The 21726-nt window shown below is 47.6% G+C and overlaps 1 long non-coding RNA gene across 1 annotated transcript; it reads right to left on the minus strand.

Moving 5' to 3' along the window:
* Window positions 1–1120: 1120 nt before the first annotated feature.
* On the minus strand, window positions 1121–21271 carry LOC105073917 (uncharacterized). Its single transcript, XR_835734.3, has 4 exons — window positions 20737–21271; window positions 7112–7232; window positions 2969–3112; window positions 1121–1204 (listed from the first exon to the last, which is right to left on the minus strand). It is a non-coding gene; the product is annotated as an uncharacterized LOC105073917 (long non-coding RNA).
* Window positions 21272–21726: the final 455 nt, after the last annotated feature.

Consider the following 21726-nt stretch of genomic DNA (forward strand, 5'->3'; position numbering starts at 1 on the left):
ACGTGGCAGAAGGGACCATGCATGTGTGACTAACAATCTCGAGACAGAGAGATTATCCTGCATTACCTGGGTGGGCCAACGTCATCGCAAGGATCTTTAACAGGAATGGAGGGAGAACTAGGGATGAAGGGCAAAGGCCACGTGAAGACGGAAGCAGAGACTGGAAGGATGCTCTTTGAAGATGGAGGAAGGGCAGACAAGCCAAGGAACACAGGCGGCCAAGAGAAGCTGGAAAAGGCGAGAAAATGGTGTCTCCCCCAAAGCCTCCTGCGAGCCCATCTGATGCCCCTTCCAGCACGCCTATCTGCGGCGCCCCCACCCCGGCTCTCTCGACACTCATTCTCACTGATGCTCATGTTGGGGGAGGAGGAAAAGGGACAACGTGAGCCCTCCACTCTCCTCCCTGTTCTCTTGCTCACGGGCTCGTCCAGAATTAGGTTTCAGAGCTTCATTCCTGCCCCACCTTGAGGCAAATAAGGAGTCTCCCTTACCTAGAACTTGCAGTGCAAAAGCAGGTTGTCTGCAGGGGACTTTCACTACTCCAGACCAGGGAGGGCCGGGGTGGAGGTTGAAAAACTGCTTCTTCCCTGTCCTGACTCTATTGCCATATTACTCAGATTAAGGTTTGCCCTGTTCCCTTTTCTGGCCAGTCACTTCCAGGGGATTTTGCAAAGAGTCACGAGTTAGCATGTGGAAAGAACCCTCTGAACCCCCATATAAATAAAAAACCTTACAGCGGGAAACCCTGATGCCTTGTAATGAGCCCTTACAAAATCCCAAAGCACTTAAAAATTCATGTTGCTCTTCAGGAACAGCTGTTAGCTCTACACACACATGCAGTCCCATACGTATAAGGCACGCACGTTCAGAGCCGCTGTTACAGGACACTTAGGGGGTACCAAGCAGCGAGTTAAGCTCCCTGTATCCACCATCTCAGTGATTTAGGGAGACGAAGGTCACCTATGACCTGGTCTGAGTCCCTGGGAGGAAAACAAAGCCCCACGCCTCTGTCTGCATCCACCCTGACGTCACCAGCTCCCTTGCACAGTGCCCGACACAGGGTGGGAACTCGGGGAGGCAAGTGGATGGCATTTCTTTTAATTATAGCAAAGTGAGATGAGCCATTACCGGAGAGAACAAGTGTGGGTCACAGAAGCAGAAATTGATGCTGTTGATAATACAGGGTTCTCTGCTCTTCTGGTAACTGACAGATAGAAAAATACAGAGTGTCAGACAGTGGCTGGAATCAGTTCCTGAAATCATCTTTTCTTCACCCGTCTCTGCTCCCCAAGCTTCTTTCCCAAATAAGCACAAGGCCAGGGCATTAAGACACTAAGGGACATGGAGTTCTGTTTAGGAGCTGTTCTCTCAATATCGTCTCTCTGACCCAGACCACCGGGAATGCTGCAAAGCACGTCTCAGAAGTCCATTTATAGCTTGGCTCATTTTCTGAGAAAAGGACAGGAGGGACAAGGGGGAACTTTCGACTGTGGGAAACCGACGTTAAGTACAGAATAACACAACTTATGTTACTCTTGTTAAGGTTTAGAGGAGCATTGCATGTAAATGGCCACCAGGTGGCACTGTTATTCTCTAAAAATGCTGCAGGGGTGCGGGAGGCTAGGAGTTGGGGGTGCTGGTGTGTGTGCGGCTAGTGGCATGTTGCACACACAGATGCTGGGGTGAGAGACAACTTCCCTCCACCCACCTCCACTCAGCCAGCAGCCAACTCCTCCACCATCCACTCACCCGCTCCTTCCCCAGCATCCCTCTTTACCATTCTTGGTCAAAAAAGAGCCAAGAGGAGCAAGAAAACCCAGCGCGATCATGAAACCAACAGCAAATCAAAGATATTCCCGAAGATGGCACGGCAAGAACACTGAGGTTCCACCAGGCCTCTCTCCTGTTACCCCACTCACTCCCCGCCGCCCCCCAGGCCTCCCCGGCTTCGATAGGCGATGCTTTATTGCTTGGCAGGAACATGGCCCCATCATTCTGGTGGCTTCCTTCTTTGTCAGCATATTCCTTGGAAAAAAGGACTCTAGATAGAGTAAGGACCTCAGAGGAATAATTCTTCAATGGTGGCTCCTGAGACACATTTCATATCAGACCCTCTGGATCGAGGGTCTGCCATTAGGGAACTTTCTTTCTCCCCTAAAGTCACACCAGCAGGGGAACACCCATCTCCTCCGTCTTTGTTTAAAGTAGTTCTCCTCCAAGGCCTTCAAACTGCAGCCTTGCCAGAGAACCTGGGCCGTACAGTCAGGACTGCGAGCCCTACAGGAGCTGCAGAAACACCCCTGTTCGATGATCTTCTTCTCCACCTGCCTAATAGGCATTAAAAGCCGGGCACTGAAGGGCGGCCTCCAGCAGGTTTCAAATGCACTGACATAATGGACTTGTCTCCACAGAACAAGCCTCCAGGGACCCAGGCTAGGCAACCCATTTATAACACCGTTCAGGATGCTCCCGAGAGAGCTTGTGTGTTGCTGAGTGCTTTGAGTGCCAAATCTAGATGCCCTGTCTCGTCTCGTCTCGTCTCGTCTCACTGGCTGGGTGACCCTGGGCATGGGACCGAACCTGCCTGAGCTGCCATCTCTGTGGCTGTGAACCCAGGTTCCTACTCCTTGTGCGCCAGCTTATAGTGAGCCGTGGAGCTAACAGAGGCACGTTCCCAAGGTGGGAAGGTCAAAGACAGTATTACTATTGCTCCCTGTGCACCGGGCACCGTGCTACATGCTCAACACACACGAATCACCTTAATCCTCACAGCAACCCTGTCTGCAGAAGCTAGAAGTGAAGCCAAAGGAAGTTAAGTGCTTCATGAGCTACTGAACCATCTGGGGACAGCTGTGCTGGCAGTTCCCAAAAAGATACTGGTCTAGGGGTCCCATTCCTCCCTGTGAGAAATGAACCGGGGTCTTTTTATTTGGGGGGTAGGTCTCAGGAGGATTAGATGCGGGTTTACCTGCTCTGTGCTACTGCACCCTGGGTACTGTTCCTCTGTGCCAGTGACGTGTCAGCATTAAAAAGGCATCTCAAGAACGGGTGACTGAGTCTCCTCGACGTGACACTTAATATCACGACATCTTCCAGGTTGAAACAACAGCCCCTACAGAAACGGCATTGTGGGAATGACCAAACACAGCAAGGTATGCCTCCAGAAGACATTTCTTTTATTTCTAAGGGACTTAAATCGCATTTGCAAAATACACTAGCATCTTACTCCTCGGGGGTGGTCAGGAAGAGCAGTCACTTTTACAGTGGCTATGTTTCTCCATCTGGAAGCTCACATCTTGAAGGATGAAGACATCTGAAAATGCCTAGTGACAGACCCTTTCTAAAGCATATGGCATAGCTGGTTCACAAAGTTTGCTAATGTCTTCAGGCCTGGATGGGTCTATCGATCCACCTTCAAGGCCGTCAGAACTGTTAACATCCAGACAGAAAACTGAGACCAGAAAGCGGAGGGGAGGGTGGCCTTTGTTTTTGCAAAGGGTCTGTGTGTGTGGTTACGTATGTGTGCAAGTGAAGGAAATAAAAGACAAACACAGAGAGACAGCCTTGAAGTAGGAGTAATGGACGAGGCCCAGGGAGGGGGCGAGGACCACGGCACAAAGCGGTTAGAGGAGGGACGGGGGTACATCGCGGATCCCTGAGGCAGAGGAGGCTTGAGAGGGGAAAGCTATTAAGGGGCTCTGAAAAAAGAAATGCTGAGAAGCATACTTGGTCATGTGGACAGGCTGGTCAGAAAATGCCAAGCGTGCGTTCTCCAGGCCGAAGGCCACGACCAGCCGCCAAGCAGGGCCGTCAGGGAATGGCCTCCTCCCCATCAAGGGGAAGGGTCGCCCTCCCTGGAGCCCCTTCTGACACCTCCTCGCCCTGCCCGCTGCCCAGTGTGGCTGCACCTTCTTTTTCAGCACGTGAGCAGTGACTCTGTTCTGCCCACAGGCCCCCTCGCGGGTCCGAGGACCCTAAAGACTCCCCCGCCTTCCGCAGCCGAGGGCCCCTGGGTGTCTCCGGCTCCCACCACCCCCGAGGAGGGAAGGCCCTGGAAAGGCGGCTCCTCCCTTCCTTCCCCGCCGCTTTTCCCGCTGGGGCCTCCTCACAAAGGCGCCGGGCCAGGCCCCGTTGCTGAGGGAACCGGCAGCCCGCCCAGCCCCCTTCCCCGCAGAAGCAGCCGGAGGAGCGGAGCAGAGGGCTGCGCTGCCCTCCTCGCCGGGCCGCGGCCAGGCCGGGCGCCGGGCCAGCGTGAGGTGGCCGCTCCCCATTGGCCCGGAGGACGCAGGCGGCCACACACGGCCCCTCCTGCGCCGCCGCCGCCGCCCTCTCCTCCGCCGCAGCCCCCCAAAGGGCGGCCGCCGGCCCGCCTCCCTAGCCCGGGAGGAGAGGGCCGAAGGCTGCCGGGCCTTCCCGTTCTGATCTCTTGGATCAGAACTCGGAATGAAGGAGGAACTGCCTGCCCCGGTGAGAGACGCGGTTTTGTTTTGTTCTGACTCATTGTCTGTAAGCGTCGGTGGCTAGGAATCCGATCACCTTCCACCTGCGGCTGAGATGCTGCAAACACACAGAGAAAGCGCCTCCCTCAGGGCCCCGCCCCGTTCGTTCTCCGCCGGCTCCAGGGGCGGACTGCAGCTCTGCTGGGAGGAAGGGCCGCCATGGCCTGAGAGGCCTTCCCGGGGGCCTTGGCGTCCGGGGTGCTCGCCCCAAAACTGCTCATGAGGGGGCCTCAGTCACTTCTGTGAAATACCCAGGCCCGGGCCCCGCCCCGCCCCACCTCACCCCACCAATTCAGGGGGAGCCTGGGGTGGGACTCGGGGGAAGGAATTTTTCAAGGGCTCCAGTGACGTTAATGCCTCCCGGAGCTGAGAACCACCAGCAATTGGGTCAGCCATGAGGCCGCAGACGCCCAGCCCGGCTGCATGGCTTGTCCCAGCCAACACTGCCATCAGGGGACCCGGGACAACAGTGTTCTTCCTGTCATATTCCTTTTTCTGCTTAAAAAAATGTTTTTAAAGTAATGCATATACTATTTAGAAAACTTATAAACTATAGAAAGGGATAAAGAAGAAAATTAGGTCACCTGTAAACCCACATCACCCAGAGTTAAGCACTGTTAACATTCTGGGTTCTCTTTTCATCTATTTTCACATATTTCGTTTACAAAAATATCATGCAGACAATACAGCTTCATGCCTTCTTTTCACTCCTTTGTCACCTGAATGGCGGCACAGGCTTCTGATACACGGCTGGACAAAATGTGAGCTGTCGACATCTCGAGCAGGCCGTTTGGCAGTGAGTGTCAAGGGTGTTTTTAAATGACCGCCCTTCAGCTCACTACTGCCTTTCCAGGAATCCGTCTTCAAAGAATGATCAGATGCATGCAAAAATTTATTTACAGAGACTTTCCTTTTAGTGTTGCTTGTAAGAGCCAAAATCATCAACCTCATAAATGTATACAAATTATAGGGATAGTTGAATAAATGGTGGTTATTCACGAGCTAGCATACTCTGTGGTCATTAAAAATCATGTTTTCAGTGGAGAGGGTATAGCTCAAGTGGCAGAGCACATGCTTAGCATGCATCAGGTCCTGGGTTCAATTCCCAGTACCTTCTGTAGAAATAAATAAATCTAATTACCTACCCCCCCCAAAAAAAAAGCAAAAGAAAAAAAAATCACATTTTCAAAGAACATGCACTGACTATGATAATCTGATCACCTTTCTTTCCCACGGTCCCTCCACACCCTGGGACATTGGTTTTCAGCACATCTTACAAGATCCTGCCTCTGATTCTACTGTAAACCACTGGATGCTGCAGGGCCACTGATCACTCCCTTCCAGGTCACTCGGAGCATCTATTTTCGGTCCCTGGCGTTCTGGCAGTTCACTCTTTTTATTGTTATTTATTATGCACCACTTTTACTTGCCATCCGGTGTATGAGTGTGTATTACATCTGCTTGTGGGATTGTGTGTATATATGTGAGAAAGAGGAGACTCGAGATTATAAACTGTTTAAGGGCAGGGGCCACGATTTCCACATCTTCATTCTTTGCCAGCTTTTCAGTTTCAGCATATCGAAAACCTAATTCATCTTCCTCAAATCTGTTCTAGTTCTACTAGCAACTTTTTAAAACATTTTTTTACTTATTTTAATTTACTTATTATTGTGGGGGTTTTTTGTTTTTTGCAAGGGGAGGTAATTAGGTTTATTTATTTTTAATGGAGGTACTGGGGATTGAACCCAGGACTTCATGCATGCTAAGCATGTGCTCTACCACTTGAACTACACCCTTCCCCCTACAAGCAACTTTTTGAGTGCATAACTTCTACTTGTCCTTCCTGCATTACCAGTTCCCTTAGTGGCATCACCTGAACAGATTCTCCTTTGGGACACTCAGATTCAAATTTTTGGAACCATTGGTCAGTCCGTAGATCTTAACATTGTTTTTTTTTTTTCCAAGTCTTGGCCCGGGTCATTCCATCCCCAGTTCTGGCCCCCCAGGCAGCATCCCCATCACTTGCCTCCTGAACAACTCTAGCCCTCTGCTGGACCATCTGCTCACAGCCTCTGTTCCTTCAAACTAACCAATGTCAACCACTAACTTAAGTTTTTTTTATTCCATCACTTCTACTCAAAAGCCTTTAGTGACCACTTTTTAATAGTCATTAGTAAATGAAGTGCTAACTTTTTATCTTGGCATGTGGGTCCCTCCTTAATTCAATCCCAATATATCCATCTCCCTGTTTTATATCACAGAGCTCCCTGATTAATATCCCTGACTCCTGCCAAACTGGTATGTGCACCAACCCCAGGGCACGTCCTGTAGTCTCGTGACCTCTCTCCTTACTAGGTGCGTGATCTTGGATCATCTGCTCCACCTCTTTAATCTCTGCCCCTCATCAACAAAGGGGGATAAAACTAGTAATATCTGCTTTCTAGGACTGTTGTGAGGACAGAACAGATGCACGAAGGCAACAACTGTCATTGATTTGCTCACCGTGTTGCACCTGGGTGGGGCCCGGCACAAGGGCACGTACCTGCCCCAGGTAGTGTCGGCTGAGGTGAATGAACGGGGCTGTCTGTTTCCAAGATGGCGCACTCACTTACCTGGCAGGTTGGTGCCATTGGCAGAAACGCAGCTGGAACGAGGGTCCTAGATCCTGAATTGTCTTCCATTTGGACTTTCCACGTGGCTTCTTGGACCTCCTCACAGCATGCCTGCTGGGTTCTAAGGGAGAAGCAGCAGAAACTACCAGTCTTCTTAAAGGCCAGGCCCGGGACTCACTGGTACAACATAACTTCCACCATATTCAACTTGTCAAAGCAGTGACAGACCAGCCCAGACTCAAGGAGGTGAAGAAATAGACTCGGCCTCTCCAAGAGAATGGCCTGTGCACAGAAGGAAGGAAAGAATGAATGGGAACCGTCTTTTGAGACAAGTTACCACCAGACGGCCTTTGTGACCCCCATCTTGTCTACAGAGGAGATGCTCCACAGATATTTCACATCTCCTGAACTCTTAAGGCCTGTAACGTTCATGTGTCATACAATCGCTCGGATGGCTGTCCTGAATTGTGAGCTGACTTTTCCCTTGCGCTGATTAGGTATTCCCACCAAACAGTAAGCTCTTTGAGGGCAAGGCTCCTAGCTGCAAGATACATTTTTGTATTCCCCCCACAGAGATTTACACAGAGTAAGCCCCACAAATGTGCAGTACTTGATTTATTTTCTTCTGACAGCCCCACCACTGGGAAGGGAACACAAGAGTTGCTTTCATTGAATTTCCGTACCACGCGAGGCTTGCTGGGCTCCTGGGAAAACTCAGAAACAGTCCCTTTGTTCTCCAGCTCTGCCCAGAGCGGGGCCCAGAGCCCTCCAGAGGGGGAAGGCAGTGGAGAGGCCGCAGACGGGAGGACGTGCGGAGGAAATTCCATTCTAGACCCTCATTTCCGAAACTGCTCTGTGATTAGCCCTGCTTTGCACTGGGCCCCACTCCAGAGGCAGAGAGAAGCCAGGCCCCAGGTCATAAAAGCACAGGGAAAATATAAATGCGGGCCCCCGTGACACCCCTGAACAGGAGGGTAAAGATTTGCTGTGGTGTTTGTTTATCTCACCGACTGAAGCCAATTATCCCAATTTTTTTTTTTAAGTTTACTAGCGATTGTATTTTAAGTTCATTTCTTCTCAAAAATGGGCCTCTACAACACATTTTTTTTCTTTGTTTCCAAGGACTCAAGCCCAGTCTCTGAGGCAGGGAGGGTGGCCCTGAGGTCACATGTCAGGGGTCAGGGGCCCCTGATTGTTCCCAAATGCTTCTATGTAGCCATAGATTTGAACTTTGTATTGTTGCAGGGGCCCTGGGTGGAGGGGCCTGCACAGGGACTGGAGAGCCTGGGGAAGGCCTTCTCTGCAGCTCAAAGGCAGCTGCTTAAGCAACCGTTTCGCTTGGCTTACGGTTTCAGTCCTTGAGTCAGTCTTGAACCCTGTCCCCAAGGGCTTCCATGGGTGGGAGATGGGGGTTGCGGCTAGGGACAGACATTCATTTCATCCAAAGCCACCAGCCTTGCGGACTGACAGTGGCTTCAAAGCCAGAAAACTCTCAGGATTAGCATCCAAGGCTGAAAATACCCTGGATTGCTTCTGGAAGCCCCAAATTTGCCCAAAATGCTGGAAAAGGATGCTCCTTGCCCAGAACCAACCAAGAGTTCCCTACCACCCAACCCACTCAGAACTCTGTAAAGCACAGCTGAATGCAGGGCACTGGGGTACAGAGATGAACCCCAAGCTCTGGCCCCACCCAAGGGTACTGTTTGACAGATAGTGAGGGCTGAAGGGGAGGCGAAAGGTCCCAGACCACCCCTCAAACCAACCGTCTCGACTGGTACCTGAAAATCTGCCGCACATATGACCTGCATTTATATTTATTGACATCAGGGTATGTTAAAATATATCGTTAAATGCAAAAAGCAAGCTACAGAGTAACATATAGTGTACATCCCCATCTACACACACATGATGCGCACACACACACACAGGGAAAATATGGGAGAATATACATCAAAATGTTGAAAGTAATATTCCTGACTGGTAGGATTTCAAGTGATTTTTTTCCTTTGATTTGTCTGCATTTTAGAATTTACTTACGCTAGACATATTCCTTAGGTCATTTTTTTTCAAAGAGAAAAATCTACCATTGGTGAATCATTTCTGTAGTTCAGTGTTTTTCAAAATGTAATTTAAAAACACCAACATCAGGCTGGGAAAGCTTGCTAACAAGAGGATCCCTGAGTGTGACTCAGAACGATTAAGTCAGAATCTGGGGCTTGGGGAGTCGGGGGAGGGCAGCCTGAAAAACTGCACTCTAAACACCCTCCCCAGGCAATTCCAAGGGAATGTCGGGCCCCTGTGTGATGTTTGCTCTCTTCAAAGGTCTGGCTCCGCTGTGAGACATCTCTGGCAGGACCACTCAGTCCCTCGGTGCTGGGCCTGCTATCCTTGCGGAACTTCTCCCCTCAGGACCTCGGTTCTCTAGGTCCCCAGGAGCCAGAAACCACCTATGAACCCGGACAGCATAGCCCCAGCCCCGCCACTTCGCTCCACAAACAGCCCACAGGCATTGCTGCGCAGTGTTCCTTCCCTTCCCAGGGCCCTATTCTCTTCTGCTTCACCACACTTTTTTGGCTAGACGGACTGACTGCACAGGTTGATTTGCATAATTATATACGTCAAGTAAGACTAAAGCTTTAAACCAAATTAAGTCATGCCAGCGGGCAGCAGGCACAGTAGAAGAATCACAGGTTAAGTCCGACCCTGCTCCTTGATAGACATGAGATCCCAGGTTCTTTAAGCGCTCGGAGCCTCAGTTTCCCCAACTGTACAATGGGGATAGTCGTACCTACCTCTTAAGAGTTGTTGTTGCAAGACTTAAAACTAAGATCATGCATATAAGCAAAGTATGTAGCAGATGGTAGGTACCCGATAAAAGTCACTATTATCAATCTGAACCAAAGAACTCAGGAAGTCTGAGACAGCCGTTCTCAAACTCCCCAAGGAGTGCAGTAATAATGCACAGTATTAAGTCTTCCCCCCAGATACTCCAAATTAGTCCCTCCAAGATGAGGCCCCAGGAAACTGATACTTACAGGTACCCCAGGTGACTGATCACACATGGCAGGTTGTCCCTGATCACACTTCCAGGAACACTAGTCTAAGACTTTCATCAGCAAAACAGAAGCAACTGCAATTACTGAATTCCCCTACTTAGGCAGTTCACACTTAAGCAGTCAGTCATCCACCCTGCCCATCACAGGCTGGCTGAGGTCTGGCTAATCTAAGCTGCTCCTGGCTGGCATGGTTCCAAGCTGAGATCTGGGTCCCGGTCTGCTCCATATGTCTTTCATCTTTCTTGGACCAGCAGGTACCCAAATGTCAGGCCACATTTGCTAACATCCCATCGGCCAAACAAGCACGTGGCCACACCCAACATCAGTGTGGGGAGGGACAGATATAATATTCCGCCTCAGAGACATGAGTGAAAAAGAAACACTTATTTCTCTAAACCTGACTGGTCTGCGGTCTCTTTCTCTACTGTCCATAAGCTAAGAATGGCTTTTACATTATTTAGGAGTTGTCAAGAAAAACAAAATAAATAGGAACAGAAACCCTTTGTGGTCCACGAAGCTTAAAATATTTACTACCTGGCCCTTTAAGGAAAAAGTTTGTTGATCTTGGCTGTAAGCCATCAAAATGTCAAGGTTTTTGTTGTTGTTGTTACACAGCATAACTGCACAAACAGATGAGAGCAATTTCATATTTTTGTTTTGTGTTTGTTTTTAAGTTAAGAAGGATTTAAAGATGTTTCAAAGCCACAGAGCAGGAACCATGGAGGAGAGGGGACACCACTGAAAAAAAAACAAGAAAGGGAAGTTACTTAAAGGAGAGTGGCCTTGGAGGAGAAGGGACAGCTTTTCCTCTAAGGCTAGTGATCCTTTTCTCTAAGGATTGTGTCCAGTGGAGAAGAGGGTGGGATGGGACGGGTGAGATCAGGTGTGATGTGCTTGTCAAGGAGAAAGAGAGGGCAAGGCAGGATTATCCGCGGGCAGGAATACCCAGTTATGGGGTATCAGGAAAAATCGTCAGGCTCAGAAATGCGCACAAAAGAATCCTGGTGTCCTGGTAGTAGAGTGCTGGGGGTTTCTAGCAGACCTTCCAGGAATTCTCTGACTCCACTGAGTGCACACCTTGGATTGTTTTTGATCAACTAAGCAATTTAACAACTCTGTAGGGATAGAAGTTAGGTTGCAGGAAACTGACAACACAGTTTTTTTTCTGTCCATAAGAACACACAGATTCCTGTTAATGCAAATACAAACGAGGAGAATAAAAATCTCTGTTAAGTGAAATTCTCATTTGAGCCAATTTGAATATCTTACTGGTTTGTACGTTAACCAATGAGTTAAAAAAAAAAACTTTGACTCTTATCTATTTCATGGTTGTATGAAAGTCATAATTTTGTCATTTAAAAAAGAATGATCTCGTCTACTCTGAATAGAAAAGAAGCAGGATGCTACAAAAATGAGAAACTCATAACTGGAAAGGTGATTAACTACCATGAATTACAAATAGAATAAACACAAAATTGTAAAAGAAGACATCTAAATCATTAAGAGTGGGAGAGGGAAGCAAGGAAAGCCACTGTGGAAAACAGTATGGAGATTCCTCAAAAGACTAGGAATAGACTTACCATAGGACACAGGAATCCCACTCCTGGGCATATATCCAGAAGGAACCCTACTTCAAAATGACACCTGCACCCCAGTGTTCATAGCAGCACTATTTACAATAGCCAAGACATGGAAACAGCCTAAATGTCCAACAACAGATAATTGGATAAAGAAGATGTGGTATATTTATACAATGGAATACTATTCAGCCACAAAAACCAACAACATAACGCCATTTGCAGCAACATGGATGTTCCTGGAGAATGTCATTCCAAGTGAAGTAAGCCAGAAAGAGAAAGAAAAATACCATATGAGATAGCTCATATGTGGAATCTAAAAAAAACAAAAAAACAAAAACATAAATACAAAACAGAAACAGACTCATAGACATAGAATACAAACTTGTGGTTGCCAAGGGGGCGGGAGGTAGGAAGGGACAGACTGGGATTTTAAAATGTAGAATAGATAAACAAGATTATACTGTATAACACAGGGAAATATATACAAGATCTTGTGGTAGCTCACAGCGAAAAAAAAATGTGACAATGAATATATGTATGTTCATGTATAACTGAAAAATTGTGCTCTACACTGGAATTTGACACAACATTGTAAAATGACTATTAATAAAAAAATGTTAAAAATAAATAAAAAAAATTTAAAAAATGATCTTTGGGAGTGGTGGGGTATGGCTCAGTGGTAGAGTGCATGCTTGGTGTACACAAGGTCCTGGGTTCACTGCCCAGTGGCTCCGTGAAGGGGGTTAAAAAAAAAGGGGGGGGGTCTTTTAGCAACATCTAAAGCATCTCATTTGATAGTCACTATAGCCCTGTGGGGCCATTACTGCTGTCACTGTTATACCCCATTTTGAGGATTATATCATTTAGGAGCTAAAGCTTAAAAATCACAGTAGCAGAGAGTGACAGAATCAAGGCTGGGACTTTGGGAGTCTCCTGACTCCAAATCTCTTATTCTTTCCACTGTTAGGTTAAAACATGACACTCGATCGCATTATTTATCTGCTCGCCACTGACGAGCGCAGGAACCGCGATTTAGTAAGCAAACAGACCTAACGTGCCTGGGCACATGGTGGCTCATGTGCAGATGCTGGGCAACGAGTTACCGGGTGGAAGACTGCTTGCCCTGCCAAACGCAGACAGCATTTGAAATCAATATGACTGCAGATGAGGACCAGCGCCAACAGGAAACACCTAATTTTTTTCTTCCCTAATGGATCATCAACCTCAAATTCTCCAAAGCTAAATGTCTCACAAGTCCTCGCTAAAGTCTAATTGTTTCACTTCCACCATAAATGAACCTTCCCCCCAGGAATGTTAATGCTTCAGATGGTTTCACTCTAAAGGGTTCTGCATTTTTCTCAGTATGATCACTCCTTTTCCACAAGAAGCCCAGCATTTAACGAACACTCTGGTGGATGAGCTCCCTGTTCTGCAGGGCACTTTACAAGCGTCACTTGCACAACAGTCCACACTCTCTGGAGTCATTCAGTCAGCAAATATTTATTACGGAAGTCTAAGAATGTGAAAAATATGAATATGAAAACAAGCAAAACAAAACAGAATCTCTGCCTCAAGCAGTCGAGTCCAGAGGAGAGCCTTTCAAGCAAACAATTACAATACAACTTGCCAATCAAGGGGGAAACCAGCTCCTGTGTGCTGGGGAGTATCATGGAACACATACTAGAAGTAGAGTTTGCACTGAGACTTGAAGAATAAGGAGTTTGCCTAGAAGAGAGAGGAGGCAGCGTCCAGAAGCTTCGAGATGGAGAGAATGCTGTAACAAAGGGGAAGAGAGAGCACAGGGAGCATCTGGGAAGCAGAAAACAGCCCTGAGTGGCTGCAGCGATCAGAACGGAGGAAAGAATTCCAAATATGAAATCAGACAGGCAGCCAGGAACAAGTCCACAATGTGGACACTTCCCTGCAGGCAACAAATGAGTGAGGCGTTGCAGCAAGGTGAGCACACACCCTGCACAAAAGAACCCACAGGATACCTTCAAGGGAAGGCAAGGGCACCTTCAAGGAGATAATCATACCCCAAGGACTGAATCAGCACCAGGTCCATCCTCAATTTCTCACCTGTGTCCAAGCCCCAGGGTAGGTTCCATGATACTTGTCTTAAAGTTTCCAGCCTGCTATAGCGAAACACACAGACCGAGTGGCTTATAAACGCCTCACAGTTCTGAGGCCAGGAAGTCCAGGATCAAGGCCCCGGGAGACTCAGTGTCTAGTGAGGGCCCGCTTCCGCAGAGACAGTCATCTTTTCACTGTGTCCTCACATGACAGATGGGACAAGGTAGCTACTTCCTCTAGAAGGGCACCAATCCCACTTGTGAGGGCTCCACCCTCATGATCTAATCACACCCCAAAGTCCCACCTCCTCATACCATCACCTTGAGTGTTAGGATTGCAACATATGAATTGGAGGGCGGGGGAAGGGGGGCACAAACATTCAGCCTGGGGCAATAATCAAGATAGATACTGCAGTAAGTGAAAGCTAAGAAGTGGATGTGTGCAGTTGTAAATATTTTCTGTCACTGGATTACTTCTTCATGGTCTGAGTCTCCAACGCTCTACCTTTCAGGTTGGGAAGGAAGAGGACAAACATCCAATGAATCTGAAGGAGACAGAGAGTCACGGCAAAGCAAACTCTTAATATGGCAACACTGCATGGCAAAGCCAATGAATGTTCTTCTATTCATTTATCAGGGTCTTTGGAGATGCTAATTGGCAGGATGCAAATGACCCCCTTGAAGAGTGTTATTCTGCGGACCTCTCTGCCAGACATTAATAAGCACTGCTTCCCTGCCTCCCTGCCTCCCCTCCATCTGCCACTGCTCAACCAACCCTTCCCACCCACCACCTCTCACCCTTCAGAGAAGGGAAGAGTCTGCAAGAGGTACATTTTCCCCACTGGCATCCTCCTCCAGTGGGGCCCTGGGGAAGAGTCTGCAGAGATTAAAAAAAGAGAAGGGATTAATCTGTTCCCAAGAGAGGGCCTGCCTCAGCTGGCTGACAGCTTAATCTCCCCTGGGTTCCTGAACATTCCTTTTATTTGAACGTGCTGCCTCTTTATAAGGCACTGTTGAAAAGAAACAGAATTTTGGATAATTGGGCAGTAGCAGAGTCTTTTACAGCAAAACAGAGACAGTCTATTAATAGTATCTGTGATAAACACCATAGGGGACAGCCCATTAATTCTTAGCAACAGGCAGCATTTTGCCCTATATCCTTTCCTTAATCCTCACTTCTTGATTCTTTTCCCACTGATTTTGATGGTAAAAAGAGAGGGGGAAATTGCCCCCATATGCATACCCATCCCGCCACAGAGCATCTTTGGGGTTCCAGGACCACCTAAATGTTGGGGTTTATATTAGAATTGGAGCCACCCACCTCATCCCTGACCCCGGGCCTCATTACCACAGCCCCCTCTCTTCTCAGAGCATCTCAGCAGTGATTTTTCCACAATTTTCCATGCCCCTCCTGAATCCTGTATTTCTCTGCACCAGCCTGCATTTGTTGTCCCCACAAGGTGATTCCGAAGGGGGCAACTATGTCTCTATGCCATCCAGCCCAATGTCTGACACTCACAAGGTTGTAGCAGTTTCCATTGCTGCAGAACAAATGCCACACACTTAGCCACTAAGAACAGCATCTATCTGTTAACTCACATGTCTACAGGTTAGGCTCAGTGGGGTTCTCTGCTCTGGGTATCGCAAGGCTGAACACAAGGTGTCAGCTGGGCTGGGCTCTGGGGAAGAAGTCACTTCCAAGTTCATTCAGGTTGTTGGCAAAATTCAGCTTCTTGCAGCTGTAAGACTAAAGTGCCTGTTTCCTTGGGGGCTGTCACCTAGGCGTCACTGTTTGCTCCCAGAGGCTGCTCTTTTGTCCTTGCACGTGACACCCTTTATCTTCAAGCTAGCAAAGGTGCATCAAGTCCTTCTTACGTTTTCAGTCTCTCTGATTCCCCCTCTTGCTCTCAGCCAGATAAAACTCTGATTTTAATGTGCTCATGTGATTCAACTAGCCTCACTCAAATGACTCCTTGTTAACTCTAAGTCACTGGCTAGTCACCTTAATGACACCTGCAAAATCCCTTTTGCCATGTAATGTAACACAGTTAGGGCATGGTATTGCATCATAGTCCCAGACCCTGGGACTAGGACAGGAAATCTTAGGGGATTTCTCCTACCACAAGGGGCTCAGAATATACCCACGACCAAGGACTGTTGGAGGTAGTGGGATCGCCACCCGTACAGTTTCTGTCCCCCATCCTAAGCATGACAAATGCTGACCTGGCCTCCCCACCTGCTGACAACTATGTCGACCTTACTAAGAGCCACAACCCCAATCTGGGCACCTCGCATACATGGCAGAGGGAGCGGGATGTCCCCAACGCCCACAGCTGATCACATCTAGCAAGCCAGGGCTTAGGTAACCAACAAGCTCATCAGTCACACTCAGAGACTTTGCTCTCCTAAATTGGGACCAAGATGGCTCGTGGTCTCTCACCCTTAAAAGACGCCCATTTCTCCTCCCCAACCTCACCCCCTAGAGTTTAGACCTGGGCTGGATCGGGGTCCTTGCTTGACAGCTAAATGTTTCCACTCACTTTTCAAAATTCAGTTTCTTAGTCTTTTCTTTTGTTTTCTTTCTGTGACCAGAGATGTCTCGCTCCCTGATCTGATACCCTGTTACCCATTGCTGTGTTCTTTGCCCTGTGCCCATGGTCCCATCCTTCCCTTCTCCTCTCTTCTGCAGCTCCTGAAAGTCTTTTTTCTCCTCCTCCACCTACAGGTATGAGAGTTGCCACTCTCCACCCCCTAAAGATGCCACTATTTCCCTTCCTGTTAACTATTCCTTCACTATTAACCACGAGGCTAATTATGTCTCAGGTGCCTGGCACAGGGTAGCAATCGGTCTTTATCTTTTAGCTGAATGCATGAGTGAGTGAAAGAATGAACTGGTGAATTTGAGTCACCTAAGCTTTTCTAATCTATTATTCTTTAGGTCAGTCCCACAAAGCTGCCTTCTGGTTAGAGGATCATTCCTTCATTTACATATCCTCAGGAACACAAAGATAAATATGAATCGATATTTTCTTCTAGGCAGTTGAAGGTGCTCAGCAGAGGATCTGGGGCATTGCCCCTTGAGCAAGCTTTGCCAGCCCAAAGGTGGCTTTAAAATTCAGTATAAAATTCAAGCCTACTGTCAGTTAGGGCTCCAGGTCTGCCAATCTAAGAGTGGTAGGATTCCTTTCTTTTGTGAAATACAGCATTCTCTTTGTTTTTTACTAAAAGAGACACTTAGATTTGCTTCCCACCAGGTTTGAAGCTGGTGCCTGATGTGCTGGAAAATGCTTTGGAGCCCAGGGAGGGAATCCAATGCCCGGGGGCTGCCGGCCTGAATGGTGGCCTTGTTTCCAGGCCGTTCTCCTTTGTCTGCCGGGCTCTCAAATGACATGTTTGGACACAAAGCCTCTTAGGTAGAAATTACTACATTTGCAGGCGTTCCTAATTTGGAGCCAGGTTTATTATTTCAAAGTCTTTTTTCAAGATTAGACTTCAGTGAAGTCTTACAGCTGAGCTGTAACCCTCATTTGAAAATAGGATGATGTTTTTGAGTATTCTTGTCAATTTTCTCTTTTCCTCTTTGGAAGGGAGCCATCCTGCCTTGAAGCCAGGGTTTCACTTTCTCCCCATCGAGGTCATTTTCTTAACCTCTCAGGGAAATTTATCTTCAGGACTTTAAAAACCTTTCTGTGTAAAGGGAGCTCAGAAAAGACAGGACCCAGCAAAGTCAGAATCCTTGGGGAACTTGGGGAAAGAAAGGTTATTTTCCTAATGACTATTATTCTCCAGCCGGTAGATTAAGTGGTTCCTTAGCATCGGGGCAGGTGTGGGCCGAGAGCCCCGGGAGCATGGGAATCGTGAGCTCTATATTTGACAGCCAGTCTGCATTCCTCACACACCTACTGCATTACACTGTATTTTCTAATCTTCTGTATTCTTCATGCTCTAGCACCTGAGGCTTGCGGGCTGGGGAGAGACCGCCCCTCCCAGGGCAGCCACTTCTTAGAGACTGCAAACTACCCACCCGGGAGGGCTCCCTTCATATGCAAACTAACCAACCCAAAGCCTATATCAAAGCACCTCCCCCAAGTGGCTCTCACACACAGGAGGCAATATTTCTCTGCCCTAATCATTCCTAGGCCAGGTACCAAATGACTAGAGACAGCCCCTAGGGTAGGTTACGGAGCCCATGGAAATTGTCCAGACTAGCTAGTCCTAAACCTGTCTGCCCTGCCTACCCTGCAGCCACCATCCCTTCCCGGGAAAGCCACAGCATAGGCTCTCATCCACGCTCCCCCCTCACCCTTTCTGCTTCCTGCCCAACCCTGGCGCTTCCCCTGTGGCCCTGCAAGGAGTCATGTGCCTCCTGTTTCAAGGCAATCTGAGTAACAAACTCTCTCCTCAATGGCAGTCATCTCCGCACCTTTTGGCATCATCATCCCTGAATCAAAACAATACCGACATTTTTGTAAAACACCAACACTGCCAAGAGAGGGAGAGAGAGACAGAGACAGAGCGCTTGTAAAGTGGTATCGCGGCAGCCTCATTTTGCTGATGGACAACTAAGACTCAGAGAAGTTAATCACTCGTGCAAGGCTGCAAAGCCACATGAGCAGGCAATAAGGCCAAGATTAAAATTCAGTTTTGTGTCATTTACTGCTCAATGCCAGTGTCAACCCCACCCCAATCCTTTTGTCCCAGCCCCTGCCATTTCCACCTCCCACTTTGTGCAGGAGCTTGTCTTGGGTTCTCTTGCAAAATAACTTGGCTGTCCAGCCAAGCCCCTAAAATACGAGAGATGAAGACATAAGGCTTCCTTCTAGAGGTACTTCAGAGACTCAATCGGTGTTTTTTCCTGAGTATCTGCCATATCCTTGTCTCTGCACTACACACAGTGGGGAAGGAGGACACTCCTGAACTTGACCTGATTGTAAACTGGGGGCTAAACTGGGATCTACAACTAACCCACTGGGGAGCAAGATCAGATACCACAGGGGAGTATTCAGTCAGATGCCAAATTGTGTGCACAAAGAATACAAGTATAAAGAGTGGCGGGCGGCAGGGCACAGCTCAGTGGTAGAGAGTGCTTAGCATGCAGGAGGTCCTGGGTTCCATCCCCAGGACCTCCAGCAAAGTAAATAAATAAATAAATCTAATTACCGCCCCCCCCACCAAAAAAACCCACAAAAAAACAAGTAGAAAGAGTGGAGACCACTGAAGACCTCCTGGAATAGATAGAACTCTATGAGGACCTTAAAGGACAGGGAGCAATTCAGTAAAGAAGAAGATTAAAAGATTTATTTTAGACAGTATGACAATTCCACAGAAAATTAAAAACAGAATTAAAAATCCAGCAACCCCACTTCTGGTTATATATCCAAAAGAACTGAAAGCAGAGACTCAAAAGAGGTATTTGCACACCCATGTTCATAGCATCATTATTCACCACAGTCAAAAGGTGGAAGGAACCCAGGCATCCATCAATGGATGAATGATACCTATATTTATATAGAATTATTATACACATTTTATATCCTATGATAGAGAGAGAATTATTATTCATGTAGGAAATTCTGACACATTCTACAACATGGATGAAGCCTGAAGACATTATGCTAAGTGAATAAGCCAGTCCCCAAAAGACCAATATTGTATGATTCCATTTATACGAGCTATCTAGAGTAGTAGAATTGAAGAGACAGAAACTGGAAACAGGGACAGGGAGAGAGGAAATGGAAAGTTATTGTTTAATAGGTACAAAGCTTTGGATTGGGATGATGAAAAAGTTCTGGAAATAGTGGTGATGGTTATTCAACACTGTGAATGTACTTAATGCAGTGAAGGAAAAGCCGGGCTGATCTAACAAGATAACTCACAAGTCTAGGAATGTGAAGGAGAGGCTGGGCTGGGCTAACAAGATAACTCACAAATCTAAGTATCGGAATACTGATCTGAGTTCTGCTGGACTAACTTGTAAATCTAAGTTAATTAGTATTGGTTTGCTGTTCATGTTTTTTTTGCTAGCCAGCTGGGTTTTCAAAGATACATATCTGGCTTTGGAATGTTGGTTTGCTGCCTCCCTGCCTCCACTTTTGTGATAATGATGCTGCTAAAGCTGTTCCACGCCTATTGGCCGAATACCCCTAGCTTGTACTTTACCCTATAAAACCTCATGCGCACGTCTTGGAGGTGCTCTTAGCTTCGGAGCAGAAGCCCCTCTGAGACCACCGGCGTAATACACCTGAGTACTCCAACCCTCTGAGTGGTGCTTGTTTCTTGGCTGGCCTGGCGTTTCCGTAACAATGCCAATGAACTATATACACTTAAAATGGTAAAAATGGTAAATTTTAGGTTGTTTACCACAATAATTAGCCTAAGAAAAAAACTTTTTGCTCCATTCCTTTAAATGCCAAACCTTGAACATAGCTGTTTTGAACGAAAAAGTTCTCCAACATATGACACCTGCTGCCCCAGTTTTCTTAAACAGAGCATGCCAGTCATAACCTGAACGTCTCCTGAGAGTCAGCGTCATCAGCTAGAATGAAATGCAGCCAGACCTCAAAGGTCATCAGCCCAAAATTGGTTCAATAAGTTACTAAACCTAGTCACGCTGCTTGGCTGTCTACGGCTTTTGTCTGTTTTCCACGGTTTCCTTCCTAGTTTCCTGCATCCATCAAGTCAGCATTTCCTCTCAAATTTATTGTTTTATTTTTGAAACCTACTGTCAGCAGACAGAGCAGAGAAGCAACTCTGTTCAGAGGAGGTGCAAGGTGAGAATGAGCAGCACCTCAGAAAGAAGGGGTCTTCCCCGCTGCTCCGTACCTACCGATGCCACTTCTGACTACCCTCGCCTTCTAGGGGTTTCACAAACATTTCAGACTCGAAACCAGAAGAATGCCCTTCCCCCTCAAGCTTACTCCTTCTCCAGTGCTCTCCAGCTCGGTCGTCTCTGTGGTCATCACAGCTCCACACTCGAGAAGTGAACACTGATCACCGCGCACAGTTCTGCCACGTCCAGTTGATTCTCTTGATCGCGTCCCACTTCTGAACCTCCGAGTCAGGACCTCAAAACTATTGCAATAGCTCAACTGGTCGTCCAGCCTTTAACCTTGCCTCCTCGTACCTCATAGCTACAAACTACATTCCTTCCTTGTTATTGAGACTGGACTTTTCTTTCAAAAGCATACAGTCTTGGGATCGGCATCAGCAGATTCAACCAACCTGGGACGGTAAGTAACCGATCCGCGGCTGGTTGAATCTGCAGATTGGAACCGCGAATAGCAAGCCGCGGATATGGGGAGGCCAACTACAGAACTTGAGCATGCGCGGATTTGGGTATCCGCCGCCCACCGCCCACCACCCAGACTGAACGAGGACTTTATCTCTCAGGTTGTCCCATGCCTACAAAGCATTGATGATCCTCATTGCAATAGGGGGTAAGTCCAAATTCATTTCACATTCTGACCCCTACTTGTCCAGCTTTCCTTATCTCCAACTCTCTGCTCCCCGCAACCCTTAGATAATATTCAATAGTCGTTTTTCATGACTCCAGTTCTCCATGTGCACACATACCTCCAAATTCTTACAAATATTTTTCATTCTTTGTAGTATGTCTTTATGAAATTGCACACTCCTCAGTCCAAATTCAAATATCACCTTGGTTGATCCCACACTAACCTCTACCCCAAACTCTCTCTGCTCTAAATTAATCACTCCCTCCTCAGGACATCAGACGTGTTTGCTGGTACCTTGGATGACCTCTGCATTAAAAACTGGCTGTTTGCTCAGAAGGAGGACATGGGCAGAGTGAACACTTAGAGCGTCATATTCTGCACGTTGAATTCTGGTTAATTGCCCGTCTCTCCTGCTACAAGACAATGTCTTGCTCAGTTTCAGTTCCCAGTGCC

The sequence above is a fragment of the Camelus bactrianus genome, chromosome 30, assembly GCF_048773025.1.
Source record: "Camelus bactrianus isolate YW-2024 breed Bactrian camel chromosome 30, ASM4877302v1, whole genome shotgun sequence".
Taxonomy (NCBI): Eukaryota; Metazoa; Chordata; class Mammalia; order Artiodactyla; family Camelidae; genus Camelus; species Camelus bactrianus.